Raw genomic sequence first — 17,918 nt, forward strand, 5'->3', positions numbered from 1 at the left:
TTACCATGCCAACTTGGCCCATAGGATCATGTGGTGGAGTTTGATCAGTTCACAACTTGATTGGAGGGTCGCTGAGATAAATGAAGACAGCTGGCATCCAATATCTCTTTTGCTCACTGGTGATTAGGACATCTGCTGCAGCTTTAACTAGTTCTCTGCCTCAACTTGTGTGCTATACTACCTGTGGGCCAAGCCAACCCGTGGATCATGTCACTAGAGCTTAAGGTGCATACAGCACTTGAACTTGAGGCTGGTGGATCCTGTCCCTGTGCATCACTTGAGTTCAAGTTTGCATCAGGGCTGCTTTGCTAAACTCCCATGTTACCGATTACTGCTGACTCACCCTTCTGTTTTCTGCCTGTGGGCAGATGCTGCCTGTCTTTCCTGAGGGAAGACTCCTCTGTCTGCTTCCTTGACCTTAGACCCAGCAGTCCATGTGAGCTGTAAGTGTTCCACCAAACTGAGTTGAACTGAGCCCTCTGTACTGCTGCTTGGACTAATTAGCTGTTTTATTCCTTCTTGATGTATATCTTATATCCTCTTATATATGTATAATCAAGAGTTTCCTGGTTTTGTTTCTCTAAAGAACACTGCCTAACACGGACAATAACTGCCTAGTTAAAAAAAGAAAGAAAGAAAATAACTAATCGTGGAAAGGCTTTGGTGAGAAATGTAACAGAATCTTAAAGTTGCATAAAAAGCAACATGAATGTATTGTCCTTAATATCCAACATTATATATGAAGTCCTTTTCACTGCCACAATTAGAAATATAATAGAAATTGATTAAAATATGCCTAAATATGTAAATAGCTCTTCAATAAAACTGAAATTGACTTGAGGTCATTAGAGAAAAACAGGTTCATCTCAAAAGACAAAAGAAGAGAGGAGGGAAAATGGCCATTTAAAACATTTTACTATCCTATTATTACTTATTAATACTTAAAAATCATATTGTCTTAATATGTTGTCAGTTTGAGATCAAACATGTCCTGATATATGAATTATATGTGAGTTAAATTATTAGACAAATAACTTGTGGCCAATAATTAAGAGAAAAAAATCTTTTAAAATGTAATCTGTACAATATATACATGTAACAGAATAAACAGAAAACTAAGGGTATTGAAATCCTGAGGCATTTCTGACTTGTGTGATTGAGTTTTCTCAGATGAATCACAGGAAAGAAAGCTTTCTTTTCAGGGCATAGAGAGCATGGCAAATTCTTATCTTCCACCAAACACTTTTGCAATAGACTGCAGTGTTTCTGAAGGATTTTAATGCCAGCACCTTTGCCAACACTGGCTTCACTAAGTAAAGCCCTACAGCTTGTTCCACCTTTCCCCAACTTTGAATATTCTCCCAGATGGATAACTGGGTTTGCAATTACTTTTTGACACAATCCCAAACTGAGTCTCAGAGTGCTTCCTAACTCTTACCTGGGGTTTTAACCTAAAAGTACAAACATGAAAGTTGTTGTTAGGTTCCATTGGGAAGTTTTCAACTCAAGTTACCCCTGAAAATGTTTTATTTGATTTTTCAAAATGTCCTTCTTAAAAGCATACATCCTGATTATCTTGAAATCACACAGATATATTCCTGTTTTATTTTTCTATTTATAACATATTTTTCTTGCATACCATTTTTACATCGCTAATTCTCTTTAGTTTAACAGCAACATTCCAAAGTTTTTTTTGCTCAGTGTCCAGTTAACATATAATTAAATTGGTTAACATCTAAGAGTACTCTATAAAGGATATATTTTTTTTAACAAATAAATTCATCAAAGAATGATTTCTAATCATAGTTTTGCACTTTCAGTCTGAGTAGTTGGACTTATTTACTTGCTCAATAACTATTGGGCTTTTATTCATCTCTTCAATTCTGTTTTTAGATAAGGAGGATATTGTTGGTGTACATGAAATTATATAGTTAACAAATAATGGCCATATCCATTGTCCTAGGAGACCAGATCATATAAAATACATAAATGTCTGGTTATGCACCTATTCCATATTCATAATGTTTGGTGCAAGTCATTCATTGCACTATCTTGCTTAACCATGAAAATAGAAACTAATGAAAGAGTTGATTTAACTCCTTCAAAGGCACTTTTCTCCTTAGCCCATAAAATCAAATCACTCGATGGCTTCCAAAAGCCTTTATCTGCAACACATTATCTATAAATGTCAAAGAGATGACCTTGGTGGGTTCCCTTTCAGGCCATAGGATTAAAAAGTAAATATATAACCAATAAATCATTGATTAGGGAATGTAAAGAACATCACACTTTACATGCAAGAATTTGTACAATAATTTGGAATGATGGGAGCAAGGATTCGTAACTTAGACTGTCTATTAGAATAACCTGAGATAAATTTAAAATGTGTCTGTGCTTAGTAGTAGGTTTTTGTACTATTGAAAATGTGAAATGTCAGATAATGAGATCGTCCATAGGCTACAGGCCGGTGTACATACTTAGTATTTAATACAGAAATTTAACTCAATATGGGTCAATAATAAGCATGACTTCCTATTAGAATGTAGGGAAAATCAATAATATTACTTCCATTACAGTAACAGAGAAAAACTGAGGACATTAAAGGAAAATAGTCTACATTTCTTAAAAAAGCAGTAAATAAATCACTGGCAAAATAAGCCTTACTATAAAGCTGTAAAGTAAGGTGTAAGTTCTAGAGCATGCCATTCTGGGCCTGTGGATTTGTGATACTGTAACTTCTGACAGCAGTAGAAAGCGGCAGCTTTTTTCCATGGAGTAGGCTGGTGATTTTGAACTGCCGACCTTGCAGCTAGCTGCACAATGCATAAATTATTATGGTGACTACTTATGTTGTTGAAACATGCTATTTGCAATAAATAAATGTTTCAGCAAATTTTATTGTGTAATACCTACTTTCTATCACTAAGGCCATATTTATCAAATTCCTTTTTCCATGTTCTGCATTAAAATGATCAATTTTTCCTGATAAAATCTTTAATTATTTTCTGACTAAAGAACTTGGTAGAATTCTTTAATTTCTTCAGTGCTAGCATTAGTAGTTTGGCAGTAAATTTCAATAATATTTTAATTAACTGGATTGCCTTGGATGCATAAAGATATTATCCTATCACAGACAGCATGTTACTTCAAGACAAATCTTGATACTGGGCATTAGATAAAGGTCTTGCCACACTTTAGAGTGTGATTACTAAGTTGGAAGTGCTCAAATATCATGAGTCCAATTCTGGTGTCAAATCTCATATATTCACACACCACAAAGGTAAAATAACAAATCAGTTGGTAAAGGAACAAAATTGTGCAACAGTTTCATCTTAAATGATATATGATTCAAATATGTTTACACGCATTTAAGTTAAAATTGGATTTCATTAAATATTTAATTCCTCAAATTAGTTTTTTTTTTTTCACAAGAGAAAAGCTTGTAGTTAGTTCAGGGATCGTTTGCTGGCCCTTAGGAGCGTTTTCCAGTCCAGTCTGTTGGGGCACCACGCCCTGGCCCCAAAGTCCACTTTCAGCATTCCCTGGGGACCTTGCCACTCCATTCCCTTGCTGTTCCGCTGCACTCCCCCAGTGATTTGCCTCGGTGTGGTGGGATCAGGTCAGGTGCAATTCCCACACTGTGTCTCCGGTGCACATTAGTTTTTTAATACTTAGTATTTAATAGTCATATGTGCCAAATTTGATGACACATATTAGATCATTTCCATTATAAAAAAATTATAATTTTCATATGTAATTTAGATACAGTTCTGTTTGCTTGTGTATTCACTCTTAAAATGGGGTTGTATTCATAACATTCATAAAATGAATGTTATGGTTGCCTAACAATAAATCAGTGATAATTAAATTTTATTAAGTATAATAATATGTGTAGAAGCTCACCATGTATGTATTAGTGTAGTATTATTATTATAAAAATTATTTTCATTATTATTATTTAATGAGTAAAAGTTACGACAATTCTTTAAGTTATAAGCATTTTCTTATAGGCAAATATGTTAATATCTATAAATGTGTAAAAATATTACCTTTTATACTTGTATTCATATATTAAATAAATATTTGTAAACATTATATTTGCACCTTTTGAATATATGGTAACATATTCTACATAGTCTCAGAAATATCCCTTTTTAATAGATTGAGAAATTTTTACATTTTAAATAACATTGACTAACAAGTGGATTACAATTTCAAATGAAAGTCTTGCAGTGTGTCACGGCTTATAATTTAAATAATGTAATAATAATCACTTGAAAATACATTAATGACTTTAAGTTATGTTAGTTGGATAGACTAGAGAAACAAATTCATAGATACTCATATATGTATAAGAAAGAGTTTTATATACAAGAACAGTTGAATATTGAGAAAACATACCAGCCCACCCCAGATCAAATCCATAAGCCTGATATTAGCCTATAGGTCCAATACCAACCTCTAAAGTCATCTTCAGACTCACAAAACACATGCAATGGCTGCAAGTCTTCTGGAGCCAGTGCCATTGTAAGCATCCCAGAACTGGCAGGGGTCTCTATGTGGCTTCTCCAGTTCCCAGGGCTGCATCAGGGTAAGTCCATGTGGCTTCTCCTCAGGGATGGCTCACAGGAAGTAAGCCCTGTTAGTAGAGTGTCTCCAATGGAGTGGACTTGAGAGCCTCTTCCACCTCCAAGGAGGAAATCTAGAGTTCCCGGAATTCTCAGGAGAAGACCATGTCCACATAAAGGTCTTGTCGGCTATGATCTTAATGACAGTCTAGATTCCACCCCTCCTCTCTTAATCCTCAAATTGACAAACAATTATACAACTACCACAAAGTAGATGAAACTATTATATAACTACCACAAAGTAGATGAAATAACTCTAAGTTAAAAAACATACACATCTTCCACAGTGAATAAAAAATGATAGGTATGAAATTTAGCACCTACAATTTCAATTCATTAAAGTTGTTCTAGGTGAATTGAGTGATTGTAAAATCATACCAGTAAATGATTTATTGAAGAATTTCCCTTTTCTTTTTGTTTAGAGACAAGGAAACAAACAAACATACTTTTCTCTGTTTCTAGATTTTATCCACAATATCCTGTAGGCATGTACTTTAGGAATGATGAGATTAGTTGTTCTTTACATGTAGCATTCAGAACAAAGCTATTTTGCCAAACCCATTGCTGATCTGATAATACTGTTTGTGAATATTACAAACTCCCCAGTAACTCAGTGAAATCTTTTATGTTTTAAATTAGGGGTACACCACATCTTTCATAACATTCGTTACTCTATCAACATTTTATGTCATATTTGAAGCTAGAAAAAATTTTGAAGAACACAAAATTATTAGAATGAAGTGTACTTCTCATAAGATTTGCATGAGAAATATTAAGAAAAATGCCATGTCACACCCAGGATTGAGAATGGTATGTTAAAAAATTGACATTTAATTAATATATTGAAATTGTGTTTTATGATTTATGGGTAACATTTTTCATAGAACAAGTTTGTCATGAACATAATGATGTTATTTATATTACTTAATTTTATGTTATATAGCTAGTAGGCATATTTATCATGAAAGCATATTATATTTCCTACTTCATAAAATAAAATTTAAAATTTAAATAAGTATATTTGTGTGTATAGATAGATATACATAGTCATTAAAAATAAATATATGTGCACACAAGTGGTATATACTTCTATAGTAGCAAATAATATATTGACATAAACATACTAAATAAAGTTAATTATATAGATCTTTATCTAATGGGAATAAAAATGATTAATTTCTACATAATCAAAACTCATTTTCACAAAATTAACAATGATAAATGCCATTCTTTTTGACATGAAAGCCAAAAAGTAGAAAGTCAAATTTTACACATACAAGAATTCTTAATTCAAAAGAAAAAAATTATGTGTATTTAACAATGAATTAAAAAATACATAGAACAACCTCACCTGCATGTTGTTTTGTTTTATAATTTGATATTTTTATTTTCTACTTCTTTTCATACATGAGATTCAAAGGAACATGTTTATCTTGTACCTCTAAATTATTTAATGATTGTTAGCATCTCTATTGATGTCCATGTAATAAAAATAATTTCTCTAGAACTCTGAGTAAATAAAAATTCCATAGAAGTGCTACTACTGAAGAAATATTTAAAAACAGATTAATAATGCATGAAAACTTATGAAAAGTAAGACAAGCCAATGGATATATATTTTCTTACTCTCCAACAATCTGATTAAAATTATCAAAGAGATACCATGTATGGCAGAATAATGTCAGTATTTACATGTTTCTCTTTGTATATTTAATCTCCTTTTGGGTTGCTTGTCTCAGAATTCTGAATGACCAGAATTAAGCTGAAAGTACTAAGTGTTTGAGAAATCTTAAATAAAGCAAAACTTATTCCTGGGAGTTCTATTTTATTAAGGGGGAAGTTAAATAAAAATCTATTTGGGAAGAAGACAGATAGAGAAGGGGACTGATTGTATTGCCAGGAATCCAATTTTCAAGGCCACACACCTATGTGGATAGTCTGCCTTTGGCTCAGAACTTGTCTTTGTAACTGCTTTTGTACTCAATCAGTATCATTCTACCTCTAATAATGATCACGTGGATCGCTGAGCTTCACCAGCATGGTATCTTTGCAACAAACGTTTCCTTGTGAAGCCATAAACCCTACCATTGTTTGCTTCCCTAAGGAGTGTTTATTGCTAGAAAATATAAGTTCCTGGGATCAATTTTTACTCTAATCTTGCAGAATGAGTATCAGTGGCATAAGTTAATTATATTTAAAAATATTTTTTTCAAAAGTTCAATATTTCTGTACCTTAGGCAGTCACTTTAAATGACTTTCAACAAGAGATGATACAGAAGAAATTGAAGTTTTAAAATCATGAACAAATTCATCATTCGCCAAAGATAAGAAAAAACAATTTACCTCATAAATATAAGGTAGATTGCAATATTTCTGCACCGCACTTTTGGAGTATCCAGGACTGGGAATCAAGAAACTGCAGTCCAAGGTGGCAAAAATTTCCCTAATGATGGCTCTTAAAAGGTCAGCAGATGCCTGAGATGATTCAATGTAAGGATTTTATTATGGTATATATTGACCTCGACTAGGGATATAGAGAACTTGACCTGCTAGACAATGAAGTTTGTTTGTTTCCTTATTTACTTCTCAAGCAAAGAGTGTCAACTGAGCCTCTGAATGATTGGAGCTGTGTACATAGGCAATGCCTAGTAGCAGCAGTCCAACAAGGGGAACGAAGATCACTGGGATGCCAGCTGCCATCATCTGATCATTTCTAATTTCTTGATATGAAAGGTTTCTTCACAGGGAATAAAAAGAAAGTAAGCATGTGTTCCCTTTTCACCTAAATGTGCTCTAAATTATTCATACCAAAAGAAATTCCATCTTTGAGATGATCCTTCTAAAGTGTCAATAAAACACAAGGACACTAGGTCTGAAGGGGTAGGGTAAGGATAGAGTCACTTAAAAGCTGTAAATTAACATAAGAAAGGAAAGGGATTGAGATTTTCAAAAAAAGATACCCACCTCTTAGCCCAGGTATACCTGGCTTATATATCTATATAAAATTGATTGGAATTCCTTCTATGGCTAGGACAATACAAATGAGATGATGATTATTATTTTTTACTTCTGACCTATTTATTTTCATGATGAGTCCATTTCAACTCAAAGCATCCTAGGATTTCTGAAAATATACATTTTAAAGGAGAAAACAGCTTCATCCTCCCACTGAGTGACCAGTGAGTTTGAATGCTGACCTTGTGGTTAACAGCATAACATTTAGTCCACTGATCTACTGAGGATGTTTTACTTAATCATACATAAGTATATGTATACATTTATTTATAGACAAAACTGATTAACTGACAATATTCTAGAGTCTTATTAGAGTGAGGTTTACATTGAATGGATCACATGTCATCACTTCCTGGTGTTTCTAAGGTTCTCCCTCTTTCCTGCACTCCATTTAAGCAATCTTTCCTTCACCCACTCATCCTCAAGCAACATAGTACCTGTGTGTTTGTGTATTTTACCAGAAAAATGAAATATAATAAGTAAAGTAGAGTGACAGTGGAAGAAGTAGGTTCAATGCTGGATGGTACAGAAACCCTCATGAGTAAATTACTTGAAATTTCAATAAATTCCTCATAAAATATCTACAAAAGTCTAAAAGAGAAAATAAATAATAAAGATGATAGCAACATGGAAATGTATGTGAAATATCACCATTGGTCCATATTGTGATACAGAACAAGATGAAAATAAATGTTGAACATGTGATATAATAAATAGCTCTGGTCTAAAGGAACACTCAAGTGTTGAAATCGCAACTACTTACACACTACCAGGCAATAAAAATATAGAGAATGCTTTGGCTGTTTTGTTTCTTTTTTATTTCTAGGATGTTATAAATTAAATTATAAATAAAAAATCATGAAAAAGTGTCTAAGCATGTCTATAGGAACAAATAAACATATAATTGATAATTAAAAGGATCCCAACCTGGGGGCAGATTTTTCTTCTATATTAGTAATGAAAGAACAATAAAAAATAAACACAATTTGGAATAGTAGGGCATGTTCTTTCTTTTTTTTTCCCTGCCTTTCTTTCTGTCTAGAATATTCCAATCTATAATTTATAAATATAGCACTAGAAAAACTTTTAGCAGAAATTGACTTTGAAGTAAACAATTTCTTCTACTTATAGCAAGAGTAAAAGTACACTATCTACACTTTCTGCTTAGTACAATAAACGCATAATACAACATATTAACCATTTATAAAAACGGATGGGAATATGGTAAGAAGATGAACAACTGGCTTGGGACCTTGAGACCAGGGGAAAAACATAGCGTGTGGTCCAGTATTACCACCACCCAAAGCTAAAGGGGAGTTCCTTTAGTCGATTCCAGGTGAATAGAAAGCTAAAGGGCTCCCCAGAATTTATCGTCAACTTGCTGTCATGGAACAGTCCTTGATTCTCCCTTACCATGGCCCTATCAGGAAAATGCACACACGCATGCCCACACTGCCACTGAGTCTCTGCCGTCCCATAGTGACCCTATAAGACAGGCTAGAACTTCCTCTGTGTGTTTCTGAGAGGAACCCCGAAGGGGAGGGGTGATTGTTATTTTTGGTGCATATACGTCTATTATAGATATGTCTATCGTTCCTCTGATCATTATGTAGTATCCAAAACTGGAAAGGAAACATGAAAACTAAGTAAAAGTGGGTTGCTATTTAATCACTGACAGATTAGTGCTGTTTGCTGCCGTCCCCAGGATGGCGGGGAGGAAACCCTGGGAGGGAGGGCAAGAGAGCTTTGGATTTCACTGGAAGAATGGTTTATGCACGGCGCCTGCTGGATTTGCAGGGAACAGCAACTTTGCTGGTCTTTCCCGTTTTGTTGACTTCAGGTAAAAACGTAGAAATAGCAATAATACTAAAATAGTTTTCCTTTTATAAAACATTTTCCAATGTTTTCCTTTAGAATACTTTTAGTTAGAACAAATGTTGCAAGGATAATATCAAAAGCCTCCATAAACGCTTCACCTAGTTTCTCCTATTGCTAATAACTTTTAGCAGTATATTTGTCGCAATTAATGAACGATATTAATTTAATGCTGTTAATTAGTCACTATTTTAATAATTAGGCAACTTTACACTATGATAGTTTCACAAGCTGTCCTTTTTGTTGCTGGTGTTGGGTTTGAGGACCTCTCTTCCTTGCCATCTGGTTGAGTCTGACTCATCTTGACCCTGTAGGCCAGCATAGAACTGCTCCTTGTAGGTTAAAGAGACTTTAACCCGCTGGGGGAAGTTTCATCTTTCTCCTGAGGAGTGACTGGTGGTTTCAAACTGCTAGCCTTGTGGTCAGCAACCCAATAATGAACCACTACACCACCAGGGCTCCTTTAATCACCTACTTTGTAGACTAGCTTACATTTGTATGTGTCTGGTTTTTTGAGGCTGTTTTTAATTGTGGTTCACAACTATATTGCAATGATAGACTTTTAGGAAAAATGGCATACCAAACCCAAGTTACATATAACCTACCTGGTTTATCACCGACGGTGTGAACGCGGAATACTTGGATGTGATAATAAATGTTAAAGGCTTCTGTACTCTAAAGCCAGCCTCCCCAAGCCCAACACATGCTAGAGCCAATGAAAGGAAGTCAACTGCATACATGTTTTGTCATCAACCCTGTAAAATAAATCTCATGTTTTGTCTGTGGAAAGTTCAAATTATTTCTTGTATTTTGTTTTAATGGAGCTGACACAAAGGATTAATTCCTGCTAATGGAGGTGCCTCTCACTCAGTAGAAATAAAAAACACAGGAGAACAAAAATGTTTTTAATGAGATCATTTTTCTCCGGAAACACAGTTATATTTACCTTTCAAATGTTCATTAGGTGTCAAGACATGATTAGGTATAAATCTATTCAAACCAACCCTAAAATGAGGCCTCTTATATAAACACACAGTACAATTAGAGTGAAATGGTCATCTCAATACCGCTCTCCTAATGAGAATTGCCTCTATGAAATGACTATATTCATTTAATTAAAAAGCCCATTATGGATCTCATTCAAAATGCTGTTCACTGAACTCTTCAGAATAAATCTAATTTGTTTTAGTGGAGTGTTTAAAAGTGTCATTTTTATTTGTTTTCAAAGATGGTAAAACAACAGGGTCTTGGAAAATATAATGAGCCATTCACCAAATGGAGTCACAGTGAATGGTTTTTATAAGTCGAGAAAGCCTTAAAATCAAAACAGAAGTTATGTCATTATAACACACTAAGCCAAAGACAAAGTCAAGGCCCCGCTTACGACAGGAGGGGAGAAATGGAACCATGGTTGGAGATGGAAGCACACTTTATGCTCCATTTGCCCAGCATCATTTATACATCTCTATTGGACCTTCCCTCATTGGCTTATCTGAGGATTCAGCAGAACAGCAATACTAGTTACTGTATTGTTGACGTGTTCTAAGCAATGTGCTATTTTTCACATATAATTTTGTTTAATTTAAAATATATGAAACATGTAAAAATAGCACTTTCAAACCAGAGGATGTTGCAGGGGCAATGGCTTATTTACTGGCCCTCTTGCTAAAATCTCTAACTCTCACTAAATGGCATTTTCCTATATGGGTATGGGAAAAAGATGGGGGAAGACACTGACAGGATTCACCATTGGATAATTGTAAAGAGGATTCCTGAAATGCCATCATGCCATGCATGAAAGGTGTCCTCTGAGACCCAGAGGGAGATAGCTCTTTACCAGCAAGGGCTAGGAGTGGAGTGAGTCCCTTTGATGCTGAGAGCTGCAGAGTGAATCTCCTGGATCCTGAAGACACCTGTAACATCAGATGAGCAGTAGCACAACTAGAAGCCAGGGTATAGAAGAGACTGCTGGGCTTTTCCTCTCCCTGAAGAAGTACAGCTGAATTATTGCATAAGGGAAGTGGTCTTGCAGAGTGGTAGGACTCCGGGCACTTACTTCAGGAAACTGAGTTTGCTGACTGTGAGATCCAGCCTCACATCTGGATGGGTCCTAAGAGATGGTTGTGTAATTGAAGGGAAGAAATTAAGAGACACAATGCTTGGGGATGCTCACCTAGGCCATGGCTTTAGGAGCCAAGTCCGTGGATATGGGGGTGGGGGTGGAGGAGAGAGAGAGAATGTATTTCCAATCTCAGCTCATATGCTCTTGGGCATGCAAGACCCCCTAATTACAGCTAACCACACACATAACAAAGTGGATAGACCCTTCACCCTAAATGTCCCTGAGTTCATTGCAGAAGTATCCTGATACCAGTGCTGGGGGAAGGTAAAGGAAAGTGACTGTCCCCTGAGCAGGGAGAGCAGTAGAAAAAATATCTGTTCCTATAGACAAAGCTGCAGGCTAGACAGCAATCAGCCATGTGCTTGTAAGAGCTAACGTTAAGGCAGAACTGTTATAGGAGGTATTATGGGGACCAACTTAATTATCATATATACTCGAGTATATACGGTATGAGAATGTAAATGGGACTCATCCCCAACCCACAAATGTAAAGACCTTCCTCCACCCAGAACCCTGACCTACTAGGCATCTAAAAATACGAGAATAAAATAATAATAATTTGTAATCGATCAAGAGGTCACAAGAGTGGGTGGAGGAGGGGTGTGTGAGGAGCTGATACCAAGGGCTCAAAAGAGTGTTACTGTCTAGAAAAGAATGATGGTAACATATGTACAAATATGCATGATATCATTGATGTATGGACTGTAATAAGCATTGTAAGAGCCCTCTATAAAATGACCAAAAATATATAAGAATAAAAAATTGATCTGTATACACTCCCTTCAATTCCTCTGTTTCCCACAGCTGACCCAAGGGGTCTTGGTAGTTACATAATTTCATGTTAACTTGAAGTTATATATAAGTTCAAGGATCATATTCAGCCTGTCAATCAGGTCACAGCCTGATGGTGCCTACTTGTGAGCATGTCCTCAAAAGGAGAGCCCTGGGAGTCTCCCTTCTCTTCATGCCTTCACTTCCTTGCTGACTGGCCCTGGTTGCTGTGAGCCCTGTGATGTGGCTACCACTGTTGGATCCACTAGATTTTGTATCCACCAGCCTGGGATCTTCCTGGATTCTGCAACATTTCATGTGGCTGAGTCAGTCTGAAGAAGGACTTATGGACTGGTATAGGACTTACGCAGATCTATTCAACTTATGGACCTGGACTGGATTGGACTGGGATGTTTGCTTGATATAAAATTACTTCTTTATCTAAAGCTCTATCTTATGCACATATGTGAGTCACTGGAATTATTTCTCTTGTCAACACAACCTAACATGGACCTTAAGCTGGATGCTTTCAGGATGAGTTTAACAGCAGCAAGAAATGTCCACCTGGGCACTTATTAGCAGACAGGAAAAAACTTTGTACTTTGACTTAATAAACAATTGTCATTAGCATTCCTCACTGGCATTCCAACTTGTTAACTTCCTTAATAACTTTTAAATCATGAATTTTGTGTGTGGGTTTGCTATAGAGTAGACATTGCTATAGATAGATATTAGACTTTAGAGAAGTAAAATTGAAAACACATATCTATACAACAGGCTTTAATGTCTGAAAATTTAGAAATTGAAAAATGATGAGGGAGTAATAAAAAATTATATATATTTAAAACAGCTTATGAGTGAAAAAAGGAAGTTATATACTTAACTAAAGCTGCAATTTAGGTGGAATAAAATTTGTGAATCTATAATACTACTGTGGAAAATATAGGTTAATCATTTTATAATCATGAGTAGAGGTTAGCAACTAAGACCCATGGGTCAATATGGGCAGTCACTTGTTTTTCAAATGACTATTTATTCAAATAAAGTTATGTCCATTTGTTTACATACTGTGTCTGGCTGTATTTACATTCAATGGCAGAGTTGAGTAGCAACAGAAATCATATGGCACAAATTATTAACAGTTACTACTTGTTCCTTTACAGAAGTTTATTTATATCTCATCTTGAGGATAATTTACATCATGATTACTAAATGTCGAAAGGATAAAGAAAAGTCTTATGCTGAAGAATGTAAACTTCAGCATGTTAAATTAAACATCACACACAAAATCCAAAGGAAAAAAACTTGTTGCAATAAATACATAGTGGAATAAATATATTTATTTTCTCTATATTACCAAAGTATAGTAAGTGAAAGATAAACTGAGAGAATAAAATAGTTTGCATATCTAATGATATATGTAGTATATTTGTATGATAAAACTACAGGACTCATACAATAAATCAAGATCTAAAGAAAAGAAGTGATAGCCCGTGTTTATGGACAAGAAGACTGTATTAGTAAGATGTCAATGATTTCTAATTTTATGTAATGGAGTAGAGAGGCAAAACAGACAATAAAATCTAGAAAATTGAAGTGCTGATAGCCACAAACCAAGAAAATTCATATAGAATTGCAACAGATTCATATTAGCAAATACAATAAAGGAAAAGGACTTAGGTGGTTTACATTGTCTGAAATTAAGACTTACTACAAAGCTAGAGTTATCAGGGAAGTACAGTATTGTGAAAAAAGACAAATGGATGATTGGAATATAATAAAAGGTCTATATGTTCACTCATACACCCTTTCCCTCCTTTCCCAACTTGCTTTCTGATAATATGTTAGCAAACTGGGAGACTGCTAAATAAACTGCACAAACAAGAAGAGACATGTGATAAATAAAAATATTTGAAAAACAAAACATATTAACATTTGCAGGAGCAAACACTCTCTCCTGGGGAAAACCCCCCACATAAATACTTGTTAGTAATTATCTATCTATCTATCTATCTATCTATCTATCTATCTATCTATCTATCTATCTATCTATCTAGTTTTAAAAACTGCTCTCCCTATGATATCATTACAGGGAAGTCCACCAGGAAATAAACCCTTTCGTGAAAATCTTTTTATCAAATATTTAGCTTCAACTATTATTTAAGTCCCCCTCACCAAATAAAAAAGATAGGATTTAAAATACAAGAGAATCAAAACTGCCAACAAATGTCTAACATAGAGAGAATAGGTGTACCACTTTACCTGGCCAGTTCTACTTTTAACACACCCCCCTTTAAAAGAGTATTTCTAATGGCCTCTTTCAGTTTTCAAAGTACTAGTTTGAACTATGAAGCACATGGCACTTTTGACATTTCTTTATTTCTCTTTTTTCAATCGTGCGTGTTCCATGTACACAGGAGCAAAATCATAATGATTTCTACCCCAATGTCTTCAATCTGGTGTTTCAATTCAATAACAGCAGCACTGCCTGATCACTTGTTGTAAATGCAATTTCAGCAATTCCCAACCCAAATATGTTGAATTGTAAGCTCCAATACAGATCCAAATATGAGGACTGTAATCACACCTCCTAGTGTCCTCTACGACAGAGCCTCCCAGGTGTAGCTGGTTATGTATTGGGCAAATAACAAAAGGTTAGCAGTTTGAAACCATTAGAAGTTCTGAGGGAGAAAGATGAGGCATTCTACACCTGTAAAGATTTACATTTTGGAAAACCTACAGGGTCAGTGCTATGAATCAGAATTGACTTGATGGACGTGAATTTGAGTTTAATGTATCTGAAGTTTGAAGATAAATGAAATTATTGCACATTGATTTCCTCACTCCTTCCTTATGAAATTTCCTTATCTCCTTCCCTTATGAAAATCTCCTTTTTTACCCTAATATCAGCTTGAGCAATTTTTCCTTGGATGTCTTTCCCGACTCTCCATTTACTGTTATGTCTAGTTTAGATTGTCTTCTTATTACATATCATTTCTTCCTGCATGTTTCTTTCACACAACCATTAAAGTTTTTTATTTCATAATCATGGAATTATTGGATGAAACATTAGTCTTTGCAACTAAACTTTATAGAAGATCTTAGATTTAGTTATAGTGATTTGTAAATAATGAAGAATAGTAGCACATTAAAATGCTCAATAATATAATTGGCTTCATATGAATATATGAATTATGGAAATAACATAGAGGTGCAAATATAAAGAAACAAAACTAGAATACTATATTGCTAATGATATATAGCTCTTGATTTAATTTTTAAAAGATTAAAATAATTATATTAAATTTATAAATACAACTACATTTCAGTTATGTCATTTGTTGGCAACCACGAATGACTTTAATGAGAGAAAAAAGTGATACTTCCTTTATACAGACTATTATAAGAATGAGGACATTTATTAAAAGTTAGAATTCTATTCATTTCAGTGAATAAGATTAATCTTTTTCAATCTATGCATGCCTTGAATACCTTTTACATAAAAATCTTATAATACCCACAAAAATCAAAGAAGAAAGGATGCAGAACAGTTCCATATTTTACCCTTGGAAACAGCAATTTATTTTCAAAAGCCTGAACTAAACTCCTGGAGTCTAGTGCCTTAAAAATCTGAATTATATTGCCTTGTTGCCAAGCAACGTGGATGCTTCATGGAGGACCACGCTTTCAACACTGATTTAGTTGTGTCTTCCCTACCTTTGACTGCTGACAGGCTTAGAAGTGGAAGTCATCTGGCCACAGGCATTCACTAAAGTAGAGAGATGTGCACTTGAGATCTGTACTGTGGCAAAATGCCTGGATTCACTGATAAGGCAGCGCCAGTACCTCTGCAACCCTGTGCAATGGCTTGGGCAAAAGGAACACCCTCTATCTTAATAAGTTATGTATTTGGGTCACTAGTCTTAAGAAAGGAAAGGACACCTTAGAAATGTGACCTAGAAACATGGTAAAGTTAGGACTTAATTAGAAGAGAAAACTCGAAAGGGTAATAGGTCGTGCTGTGTGTTTGCCAAAGAGGGTTGTGAACTGGCCCTAATTTGCCCCTTCTTCATGGCCACTAAAAAGAGATTATTCAGAACCAAGTTGCTCCATGATGGCTGGTATAAAAATGAGGTCACCCTGCTTGGTTCTCCTCCAAATGTCCTTTAGAGTGAAAATTTATATATATAATTTGTTGTAGCAATAAATGTATGGTACAAAAATTTGTGGATGAATAGTCTCTAGGTCATCAATAGCCACTAAAGCTCCCTGGTGTCACTGTAAGGTGAGTGTTGGACTTCTAACCACAAAGCCGGCAGTTCAACCCCATCTGCTGCTCTACAGGAGAAAGTCCTTCTCCACCTGCTCATATTCATAGCCTTTGAGACCCTAGAAGGTGGCCTTAGAAGCTGCAACTGATGCTATGGTAATGAGTTAGGTTAATTTCTTCCAGAAAATGTCTGTTCCTCTCCAGGGATCTGACGTAGAAGGATCTTCCTTTCATAACACATATGACAGATATTCTTCATTGTTACTGGAACATTCATATTTCAGATATTACCCCTTTCTCCTTTAATCCTGCCTTGCCTCACTAGCTACCTAGAGTCTAGACCATAAACTCCTTGCCTTTAAGTTAATTCTGATTCATAGCAACCTTGGAACACAGAACAGAACTGCCCAATAGAGTTTCGATGATATTAAATCTTCATGGAAGCATATTGTCACATCTTTCTCCTTAGGAGCTTCTGAGGATGTATTATTAACACATACCTGTCACTATTTTTGCCTCATTTTGAGGCATGCAACACCAGCAAATGAAGGTAATTAATGCATCATTCCATCATCAACTTCAATGTTGGTTGCATTTTGACGATGCAGCTCTCTTACCCAGTTACATTTTGATGTCTTCAACCCAAGGGGCCTGCTCTCTAGTACCACACCACATCAAGTCCTGCTTCTAGCCCTATGGTTTTCACTGGTTTATATTTATAGAAGTAAACCTCTAGGTTCTCCTTCTTAATATTAGTCTGGAAATTCTGTTGAAATTTTTCCACTATGGGTAATCTTGCTTGAACTTGAAATACCAGTGGTATATTCTAGCACCGTATCAACATGCAATCCATGACACCAAGACAAACTGACATAAGCTTTCGTTAGCTCAGTACCCCAATCTCTGCAGGGCCCATGCTATGGTCATTTAAATTGTTTTTTTTCCCTATCCTTAAAGTTGCATGATTCGTATGCCTTATGAGTTATCTTAAGCTGTTTGTTAGTTCATGACACAAGCATATCGACATTTTAGTAGGAGTATCTTGGGAAATAGATGTTAAGATCCAAAAGTTTAAGGTTCAATACATAAAATTTCAAACAATGTCTTGGCAATACTATCAATTTATGACTACATGGAATTATGGAAGAGGTGGTCAGAAACTTGGAAAGGAACAGAAATTTGTGGTTCCAGAAATCTACACTTTCCCTGAAATTAGATCAGTAGACAAGTGGGGTGC

Source organism: Tenrec ecaudatus, chromosome 11 (genome assembly GCF_050624435.1).
Source record: "Tenrec ecaudatus isolate mTenEca1 chromosome 11, mTenEca1.hap1, whole genome shotgun sequence".
Taxonomy (NCBI): Eukaryota; Metazoa; Chordata; class Mammalia; order Afrosoricida; family Tenrecidae; genus Tenrec; species Tenrec ecaudatus.